Source organism: Pecten maximus, chromosome 9 (assembly GCF_902652985.1).
Source record: "Pecten maximus chromosome 9, xPecMax1.1, whole genome shotgun sequence".
Taxonomy (NCBI): domain Eukaryota; kingdom Metazoa; phylum Mollusca; class Bivalvia; order Pectinida; family Pectinidae; genus Pecten; species Pecten maximus.
In genome coordinates, this window is record NC_047023.1 from 5,059,023 (window position 1) to 5,071,364 (window position 12,342).

At 35.8% G+C, this 12,342-nt stretch overlaps 1 long non-coding RNA gene across 1 annotated transcript; it reads left to right on the forward strand.

The window, feature by feature from the left end:
- Positions 1-4,149: 4,149 nt before the first annotated feature.
- LOC117334201 lies at positions 4,150-5,910 on the forward strand. The gene is made up of 2 exons (XR_004534062.1): positions 4,150-4,364; positions 4,613-5,910. It is a non-coding gene; the product is annotated as an uncharacterized LOC117334201 (long non-coding RNA).
- Positions 5,911-12,342: the final 6,432 nt, after the last annotated feature.

Consider the following 12,342-nt stretch of genomic DNA (forward strand, 5'->3'; position numbering starts at 1 on the left):
CCGACAGACCAACAGCGTGGTAGTCCTCATTAATACATGTTTGACATGTGGTCGTCTGATTCAGTTGGACGTTTGACTTGTTGATTCCATATCATATCATTCATGTACGGAAGTGTATCACAGAACTGCATTTTGTATTTTGATACTTGTGTTAATGTGTTGGTTTTGTTCTTTCCCCAATCAGTCTGTTTCTCTCTGAAGCTTTTATCAAACACTCTCTGTCACAAAAAAATGTTTTTATTTTTTCCCTATACAGTATATTTTTTTTAAGTTTGTTTGAATGTTCAGTTGTAAACATTTTAATTTGTTAACTTTGTAAAATATATGATTTGGTCATAATGAATTAAAGTTGAAAGATTATTTCCCAGCATAGAGTTCTCATAGAGTGTATGGCACACCTTTACTCAGCATTACCATGTTAAACAAAGCAAGTACTCTTGTAACTTCAACACAGTTGTCAGCTTTTAATTAAATCCGGAACACCTTATTTTGTCCACTTCAGCGGCATTCCAGTACATGTAATCAATATGGACACCAGCTATTGTATTTGACACAGACAGTAACCAAGTGTCACTACATTGGAAAGTAAGTGATTACCAAAGAACAAAAGCATCTATAAGCAGCGAAGTACATGTATTAAAGTAAAGCCGTCTCTGCCCATTACAACACAATTTTGTCAAAATCGGACAGCATTAAATTCGTGCCCATACTTATTCAGTCACATGGAACTTTTGAACAAATTCACATTTAATAAGAAAATAGGACTAGTTTCTCTAATAAACATTTTAACGTTGTTTTGTGAATCCATGAAACATTTCCATCAACTGACTTTCCTATAAATGATTAAAGAGCACTTAATTAACATTCCATAAGGCAGCTTGGTCCATGGTTATTGAGTGGAAGACCAGTCCTGAAGGCAAAACGTAAAATTTATATTACATGATAAAATGATGATTAAATGAATTAAATGATGTAAACATTAACCTATCAAAAAATCTGATCCCTGCGGGTATGTACTTATGGACTGAATGTATTGTAGTAACAAATCATATGGTGTCTGAATGTAAATTTTTTCACCGGATTAAGCTACAGAAAAAAATGATAATAAACCCAATTCCAAACATGTTCGAGTGCTTGTCTTTGTATTTATTTGTAATAAAAGATAAAATAAACTGTTTTATTTTGATTGATGCAATTTGATACAATGTGAACATTGTTCCTTGTGGTTCATCACCCCTGTTCTCACTTTGAGGTCGTGACATAACGTGACATGACCTTACAATGCAAGTGCCCTGTCATAAATACTTGTACGAGCATGAAAACATAGTGGAAATGGCACCACACTAGTGCAGTAACGCCAACAATTTAATACAATGGACACGGAGCTGTACAATGAAAGTTGATGATTTTTTCGGCATAGCCATATAATACTCTTTTGGCCCCGGATATGACGCGACAGGTGGCGTTCCTGGTCAAGATGAAGTATGTGATTGGTCAAAAATCTAGCGGTACATGCAAACTGCAGATATGCAATTAAAAACGTTAAAACAGTTAAGATTAAATTAGAGCTGAATAAGTGGATGTATCTTTTCAAATGACACATTGATAAAATCAGATTACTGATTCAAATGCGGTCTTATTATCACCAAAAATGATCCAAACTAATATAATGTTTTTTATCCGCACAGAAACGCATTAGTTCGTCGATTTATTTCACCAGAAGGTTCTACATTATAACCACCAGCATTAAAACTATGCCGTTTATCTTTTTTAAAAAAGATATTTCTTATTTGCCTTGAAGTGAATAGGATGGCGAGGCTGATGTTTACTTGTGTAACCCTGGTAACTACTAGCTTTAACGCGCCTCGCGTGAGATCTTCTCATAACTCGATCGTAGATGCATCACATAATTGATTTGTAAATCAGAGTGTATTAAAGTCAATCAAGGGAGATACAAATACTATAGGGGAGGGGGATACTTTTTTTGATGGACAAAAAAGTATCCCCGGATACTTTATGATGGGGATACAAATATGATATGACACCGGGTTTCCATGGGCTCTGTTACATTGGCTCCAACGTAGGGACTAGGGAACTTTACTTAGTGTTATTTGTGAAAGCATCGCTGTACCTTTCCTGGAGGCGGAGTTTGTGACCTGGTAAAATACTAGCCCGCCCTGCGGCAATGGCCAGAGATCTTCTCTTAGTTTGGTTGGTTGAGCGTAAGACTAGCTAGTAAGCCAGAGGTCTCGGGTTCGATCCCCAGCGGAGGCAGTGATTTAAAATTAATTAATCCTGCGCTCTGTTACACGTTTCAAATGCTTAAGTCAAAATAAACAGAATTAAACCTGAATGAATCACAGAAAACGACATATGAAACATGACAGTAAAACAAGGAGCCGCAAAGCCTGGCATTATCCCCCGCGCCCCGCAGTTGGTATGAAAACCCAAATACATGTATAAATTAAGCTCAAAGTAAGAGTTATTAAGGAAACAGTAATTTGGTATTTTTGATTAAGTCTCCATGGTGACAGAAAAAATACCGAAAATGGAAGGTCCGCAATAGCAAAAGGCACAACTAGTCTGATATATTCAGAAAGTTTCAAGGAGCTGCGTTGAACAGTTTTGGAGTTATAGCCAAGAAACAAAAGGAAACAGTAATTTGGTATCTTTGATTAAGTTTCCATGGTGACAGAAATAATACCGAAAATGGAAGGTCCCAAATAGCAAAAGGCACAACTAGGGCACTAGTCTGATATATACAGAAAGTTTCATGGAGCTGCTTCGAACTGTTTTTGAGTTATAGCCCGGAAACAAAAGGAAACAGTAATTTGGTATTTTTGATTAAGTTTCCATGGTGACAGAAAAAATGCCGAAAATGGAAGGTCCGCAATAGCAAAAGGCACAACTAGTCTGATATATTCAGAAAGTTTCAAGGAGCTGCGTTGAACAGTTTTGGAGTTATAGCCAAGAAACAAAAGGAAACAGTAATTTGGTATTTTTGATTAAGTTTCCATGGTGACAGAAAAAATGCCGAAAATGGAAGGTCCGCAATAGCAAAAAGGCACAACTAGAGCACTAGCCTGATATATACAGAAAGTTTCAAGGAGCTACGTTGAACGGTTATGGAGTTATAACCCGGAAACAGTAATTTGGTATTTTTGATTAAGTTTCCATGGTGACAGAAAAAAAATACCGAAAATGGAAGGTCCCCAATAGCAAAAGGCACAACTAGGGCACTAGTCTGATATAAACAGAATGTTTCAAGGAGCTGCGTTGAACTGTTTGTGAGTTATATCCCGGAAACAAAAGGAAACAGTAATTAAGTTTTTTTGATTAAGTTTCCATGGTGACAGAAAAAATAACGAAAATGGAAGGTCCGCAATAGCAAAAGGCACAACTAGGGCACTAGCCTGATATATTCATAAAGTTTCAAGGAGCTACGTTGAACGGTTATGGAGTTATAGCCCGGGAAAGAATCTCGGACGGACACACGGCCGGACGCACGGACGGACGGACGGAGCCCAATTTAATATCCCCCGCAAACGCGTTTCGCGGGGGATAAAAAAATAAATGAAAACAATGATGAATTATAATGTTTTAAATCTGCCTGAGGGATATAACAACTATAAAATATTAAAATATTAAAAATAAAAAAAACGACTTCTTTATATATATCTGGAGGTATTATTATTTGCAAAGGATGTCTGCAATTATTCCTAAATTTTAGAAAACAAATTCTGGTTACCGGGTAGGTTTTTCCAATGTAGTTCAGGACACAAGATTTTGAATGAGGAAACAATAGCAGGTAATAAGGAATTACCACACAAACACATACAACATTTACCACACAAACACATACAACATTTACCACACAAACACATACAACATTTACCACACAAACACACAACATTTACCACACAAACACACATTTACCACACATACAACATTTACCACACATACAACATTTACCACACAAACACATACAACATTTACCACACAAACACACAACATTTACCACACATACAACATTTACCACACAAACACATACAACATTTACCTTCTGTTTGTTTATACTGATTATAACTTTCAGACATAAATCCTACAATACACGTTATATATTTTCAAGTGCATATAAAAACTATTTATATTTGGATGTTTTAAATATTTGACGCACAGGTGTCAGTATCTACGGAGACAGATTTGTTGACGAGAACTACGTTTTATCACACAAAGCCGCTGGTTACGTTTCCATGGCAAACCATGGCAAAGACACAAATGGATCCCAGTTTTTCATCCTGTTAACTAAGGCCAGGTGGCTGGACGAAAAGCATGTGGTTTTCGGCAAAGTCATCAAGGGAATGGTAAGCAATTAGCAAACATAAAATAAAGACTTCACTTCAATTCTGTCTCAGATCAAAAGAATGGCCAACACTTTTGTTTTTTTTACAGATAACCAACTTAATTTCTAAGTTTTTCAAAATAACAAGTCTTCTAATTTACCTCTCTTCTGGTATCCTATTTGGGAGATCAAACGTTAATAATTTTAGATTTTTTTAGAAACAAATAGATTAGAAAAAAATTGATGAAATGTTACTGATAATTGTTGTAGGATGTTGTCCGACAAATTGGAGAAGTTCCCGCAAGCAATGTTAACGCTTTGCCCAAAAGGAAAGTCACCATATAAGACAGTGGGGTAGTTGGGATCCAGAAGAAATATGAATTAACTGAAGAACAAATGGCGTCCGATGACGATATCTAAACTAAAAAGAAACAAAAAAAAAACGACAGACCAACAGCGTGGTAGTCCTCATTAATACATGTTTGACATGTGGTCGTCTGATTCAGTTGGACGTTTGACTTGTTGATTCCATATCATATCATTCATGTACGGAAGTGTATCACAGAACTGCATTTTGTATTTTGATACTTGTGTTAATGTGTTGGTTTTGTTCTTTTCCCAATAAGTCTGTTTCTCTCTGAAGCTTTTATCAAACACTCTCTGTCACAAAAAATGTTTTTATTTTTTCCTCATATATTTTTTTTAAGTTTGTTTAAGTGCAGTTGTAAACATTTTAATTTGTTAACTTTGTAAAATACATTTTATTTGTATATGATTTGGTCATAATGAATTAAAGTTGAAAGATTATTTCCCAGCATAGAGTTCTCATAGAGTGTATGGCACACCTTTACTCAGCATTACCATGTTAAACAAAGCAAGTACTCTTGTAACTTCAACACAGTTGTCAGCTTTTAATTAATTCCGGAACACCTTATTTTGTCCACTTCAGCGGCATTCCAGTACATGTAATCAATATGGACACCAGCTATTGTATTTGACACAGACAGTAACCAAGTGTTACTACATTGGAAAGTAAGTGATTACCAAAGAACAAAAGCATCTATAAGCAGCGAAGTATTAAAGTAAAGCCGTCTCTGCCCATTACAACACAATTTTGTCAAAATCGGAAAGCATTAAATTCGTGCCCATACTTATTCAGTCACATGGAACTTTTGAACAAATTCACATTTAATACGAAAATAGGACTAGTTTCTCTAATAAACATTTTAACGTTGTTGTGTGAATCCATGAAACATTTCCATCAACTGACTTTCCTATAAATGATTAAAGAGCACTTAATTAACATTCCATAAGGCAGCTTGGTCCATGGTTATTGAGTGGAAGACCAGTCCTGAAAGCAAAACGTAAAATTTATATTACATGATAAAATGATGATTAAATGAATTAAATGATGTAAACATTAACCTATCAAAAAATCTGATCCCTGCGGGTATGTACTTATGGACTGAATGTATTGTAGTAACAAATCATATGGTGTCTGAATGTAATTTTTTTCACCGGATTAAGCTACAGAAAAAAATGATAATAAACCCAATTCCAAACATGTTCGAGTGCTTGTCTTTGTATTTATTTGTAATAAAAGATAAAATAAACTGTTTTATTTTGATTGATGCAATTTGATACAATGTGAACATTTCATGGTCAACATTATGATTTCATTGGGAAATATTTCCTGTGATGTGAGGTTGGACGTGTCATATGTTCCTTGTGGTTCATCACCCCTGTTCTCACTTTGAGGTCGTGACATAACGTGACATGACCTTACAATGCAAGTGCCCTGTCATAAATACTTGTACGAGCATGAAAACATAGTGGACATGGCACCACACTAGTGCAGTAACGCCAACAATTTCATACAATGGACACGGAGCTGTACAATGAAAGTTGATGATTTTTTCGGCATAGCCATATAATACTCTTTTGGCCCCGGATATGACGCGACAGGTGGCGTTCCTGGTCAAGATGAAGTATGTGATTGGTCAAAAATGTAGCGGTCAATGCAAAATGCAGGTATGCAATTAAAAACGTTAAAACAGTTAAGATTAAATGCGAGCTGAATAAGTGGATGTATCTTTTCAAATGACACATTGATAAAATCAGATTACTGCATGATTCAAATGCGGTCTTATTATCACCAAAAATGATCCAAACTGATATAATGTTTTTATCCGCACTGAAACGCATTAGTTCGTCGATTTATTTCACCAGAAGGTTCTACATTATAAACACCAGCATTAAAACTATGCCGTTTATCTTTTTAAAAAAAAAGATATTTCTTATTTGCCTTGAAGTGAATAGGATGGCGAGGCTGATGTTTACTTAACTACTAGCTTTAACGCGCCTCGCGTGAGATCTTCTCTTTAGCTCGATCGTAGATGCATCACATAATTGATTTGTTAATAAGAGTGTATTAAAGTCAATCAAGGGGGATACAAATACTATAGGGGAGGGGGATACTTTTTTGATGGACAAAAAAGTATCCCCGGATACTTTATGATGGGGATACAAATATGATATGACACCGGGTTTCCATGGGCTCTGTTACATTGGCTCCCACGTAGGGACTAGGGAACTTTACTTAGTGTTATTTGTGAAAGCATCGCTGTACCTTTCCTGGAGGCGGAGTTTGTGACCTGGTAAAATACTAGCCCGCCCTGCGGCAATGGCCAGAGATCTTCTCTTAGTTTGGTTGGTTGAGCGTAAGACTAGCTAGTAAGCCAGAGGTCTCGGGTTCGATCCCCAGCGGAGGCAGTGATTTAAAATTAATTAATCCTGCGCTCTGTTACACGTTTCAAATGCTTAAGTCAAAATAAACAGAATTAAACCTGAATGAATCACAGAAAACGACATATGAAACATGACAGTAAAACAAGGAGCCGCAAAGCCTGGCATTATCCCCCGCGCCCCGCAGTTGGTATGAAAACCCAAATACATGTATAAATTAAGCTCAAAGTAAGAGTTATTAAGGAAACAGTAATTTGGTATTTTTGATTAAGTCTCCATGGTGACAGAAAAAATACCGAAAATGGAAGGTCCGCAATAGCAAAAGGCACAACTAGTCTGATATATTCAGAAAGTTTCAAGGAGCTGCGTTGAACAGTTTTGGAGTTATAGCCAAGAAACAAAAGGAAACAGTAATTTGGTATTTTGATTAAGTTTCCATGGTGACAGAAAAAATACCGAAAATGGAAGGTCCCAAATAGCAAAAGGCACAACTAGGGCACTAGTCTGATATATACAGAAAGTTTCATGGAGCTGCTTCGAACTGTTTTTGAGTTATAGCCCGGAAACAAAAGGAAACAGTAATTTGGTATTTTTTTATTAAGTTTCCATGGTGACAGAAAAAATGCCGAAAATGGAAGGTCCGCAATAGCAAAAAGGCACAACTAGGGCACTAGCCTGATATATACAGAAAGTTTCAAGGAGCTACGTTGAACGGTTATGGAGTTATAGCCCGGAAACAGTAATTTGGTATTTTTGAATAAGTTTCCATGGTGACAGAAAAAAAATACCGAAAATGGAAGGTCCGCAATAGCAAAAGGCACAACTAGGGCACTAGTCTGATATATACAGAATGTTTCAAGGAGCTGCGTTGAACGGTTATGGAGTTATAGCACGGAGGAAAAAAGGAAACAGTAATTTGGTATTTTTGATTAAGTTTCCATGGTGACAGAAAAAATAACGAAAATGGAAGGTCCGCAATAGCAAAAGGCACAACTAGGGCACTAGTCTGATATATTCAGAAAGTTTCAAGGAGCTGCGTTGAACAGTTTTGGAGTTATAGCCAAGAAACAAAAGGAAACAGTAATTTGGTATTTTGATTAAGTTTCCATGGTGACAGAAAAAATGCCGAAAATGGAAGGTCCGCAATAGCAAAAAGGCACAACTAGGGCACTAGCCTGATATATACAGAAAGTTTCAAGGAGCTACGTTGAACGGTTATGGAGTTATAGCCCGGAAACAGTAATTTGGTATTTTTGAATAAGTTTCCATGGTGACAGAAAAAAAATACCGAAAATGGAAGGTCCGCAATAGCAAAAGGCACAACTAGGGCACTAGTCTGATATATACAGAATGTTTCAAGGAGCTGCGTTGAACGGTTATGGAGTTATAGCACGGAGGAAAAAAGGAAACAGTAATTTGGTATTTTTGATTAAGTTTCCATGGTGACAGAAAAAATAACGAAAATGGAAGGTCCGCAATAGCAAAAGGCACAACTAGGGCACTAGCCTGATACATTCAGAAAGTTTCAAGGAGCTACGTTGAACGGTTATGGAGTTATAGCCCGGAAAAGAATCTCGGACGGACACACGGACGGACGCACGGACGGACGGACGGAGCCCAATTTGATATCCCCCGCAAACACGTTTCGCGGGGGATAAAAAAATAAATGAAAACAATGATGAATTATAATATGTTTTAAATCTGCCTGAGGGATATAACAACTATAAAATATTAAAATATTGGAAATAAAAAAACGACTTCTTTATATATATCTGGAGGTATTATTATTTGCAAAGGATGTCTGCAATTATTCCTAAATTTTAGAAAACAAATTCTGGTTACCGGGTAGGTTTTTCCAATGTTGTTCAGGACACAAGATTTTGAATGAGGAAACAATAGCAGGTAATAAGGAATTACCACACAAACACATACAACATTTACCACACAAACACATACAACATTTACCACACAAACACACATTTACCACACATACAACATTTACCACATAAACACATACAACAATTACCACACATACAACAATTACCACACAAACACACAACAATTACCACACAAACACACAACAATTACCACACAAACACACAACAATTACCACACAAACACACAACATTTACCACACAAACACATACAACATTTACCACACAAACACACAACAATTACCACACTAACACATACAACAATTACCACACAAACACATACAACAATTACCACACAAACACATACAACATTTACCACACATACAACATTTACCACACATACAACATTTACCACGCATACAACATTTACCACACAAACACATACAACATTTACCACACAAACACATACAACATTTACAACACAAACACATTCAACATTTACCACACAAACACATGCAACATTTACCACACATACACATACAACATTTACCACACAAACACACAACAATTACCACACAAACACACAACAATTACCACACAAACACACAATATTTACCACACAAACACATACAACAATTACCACACAAACACACAACAATTACCACACAAAGAAAAAAAAACACAACAAGTTACCACAAACAAACACATACAACATTTACCACACACACATACAACATTTACCACACAATAACATACAAAAACATTTACCACACAAACACATACAACAATTTAAACCACACAAACACAACACAACAATTACCACACAAACACACCCATTTACCACCACAACACATACAACATTTACCACACATACAACATTTACCACAAAACATACAACATTTACCACACAAACAACATAAAACCAATTACCACACATACAACAATTACCACACAAACACATACAATTACCACACAAACCAACATTTACCCACAAACCATACAACATTTACCACACAACACATACAACACATTACCACGCAAAACAACAATTACCACACAAAGACACAAAAATTACCACACAAAGACACAACACATTACCACATAAACCCAACAACATTCCCACACAAACAACCACACACACAACAATTACCACACAAACAGATACAACAATTACCACACAAACACACAACATTTACCACACAAACACATACACCATTTACCACACAAACACATACAACATTAACCACACAAACACATACATTTACCACACACACAACATTTACCACACAAACACATACAATATTTACCACACAAACACATACAATATTTACCACACAAACACATACAACATTAACCACACAAACACACAACATTTACCACACAAACGCATACAACATTTACCACACAAACACATACCACACATACAACATTTACCACACAAACACATACAACATTTACCACACAAACACATACAACAATTACCAAACAAAAACATACAACATTTACCACACAAACACATACAACATTTACCACACAAACACATACAACATTTACCTCACAAACACATACAACATTTACCACACATACAACATTAACCACACAAACACACAACATTTACCACACATACAACATTTACCACGCAAACACATACAACATTTACCACACATACAACATTAACCACACATACAACATTTACCACACATACAACAATTACCAGACAAACACATACAACATTTACCACACAAACACATACAACATTTACCACACAAACACATACACCATTTACCACACAAACACATACAACATTAATCACACAAACACATACAACAATTACCACACATACAACATTTACCACACAAAAACACGACATTTACCACACATACAACATTTACCCCACAAACATACAACATTTACCACACAAAGTCAAACACATACAACATTTACCACACAAACACACATTTACCAACCAAACACATACAACAATTACCACACAAACACATACAACATTTACCACACAAAGTCAAACACATACAACAATTACCACACAAACACCATTTACCACACAAACACATACAACATTTACCACACATACAACATTTACCACAATAACATACAACATTTACCACATATACATTTACCATACATACAACAATTATCACACAAACACATACAACATTTACCACACATACAACATTTACCACACAATAACATACAACATTTACCACACAAACACATACAACAATTACCACGCATACAACAATTACCACACAAAGACACAAAAATTACCACACAAACACATACAACATTTACCACACAAACACATACAACATTTACCACACAATAACATACAACATTTACCACACAAACACATACAACAATTACCACACAAACACATACAACAATTACCACACAAACACACATTTACCACGCAAACACATACAACATTTACCACACATACAACATTTACCACAATAACATACAACATTTACCACACAAACACATACAACAATTACCACGCATACAACAATTACCACACAAAGACACAACAATTACCACACAAAGACACAACATTTACCACACAAACACATACAACAATTACCACACAAACACATACAACAATTATCACGCATACAACAATTACCACACAAACACATACAACAATTACCACACAAAGACACACACTTATACCACACAACTTTACACACACCAAACAAAAAATTACACCAAACCAAACAACACTTACCACACAACACACAATTACCACACAAACACATACAACAATTACCACACAACACACACCATTTACCACACAAACACATACACCCATTTACCACACACAACCATACAGCTTTAAACCCACACAAACACATACATTTACCACACACACAACATTTACCACCCAAACACATACAATATTTACCACACAAACACATACAATATTTACCAAAACAAACACATACAACATAAACCAAAACAACCCACAACCATACACAGTTAACCACACAAACACACAACATTTACCACACAAACACATACAACATTTACCACACAACACATACCACACATACAACATTACCACACAAACACATACAACATTTACCACACAAACACATACAACATTACCACACAAAAACAAACAACATTTACCACACAAACACACAACATTTACCACACATACAACATTTACCACGCAAACACATACAACATTTACCACACATACAACATTAACCACACATACAACAATTACCACACATACAACAATTACCAGACAAACACATACAACATTTACCACACAAACACATACAACATTTACATCACAAACACATACACCATTTACCACACAAACACATACAACATTAACCACACAAACACATACATTTA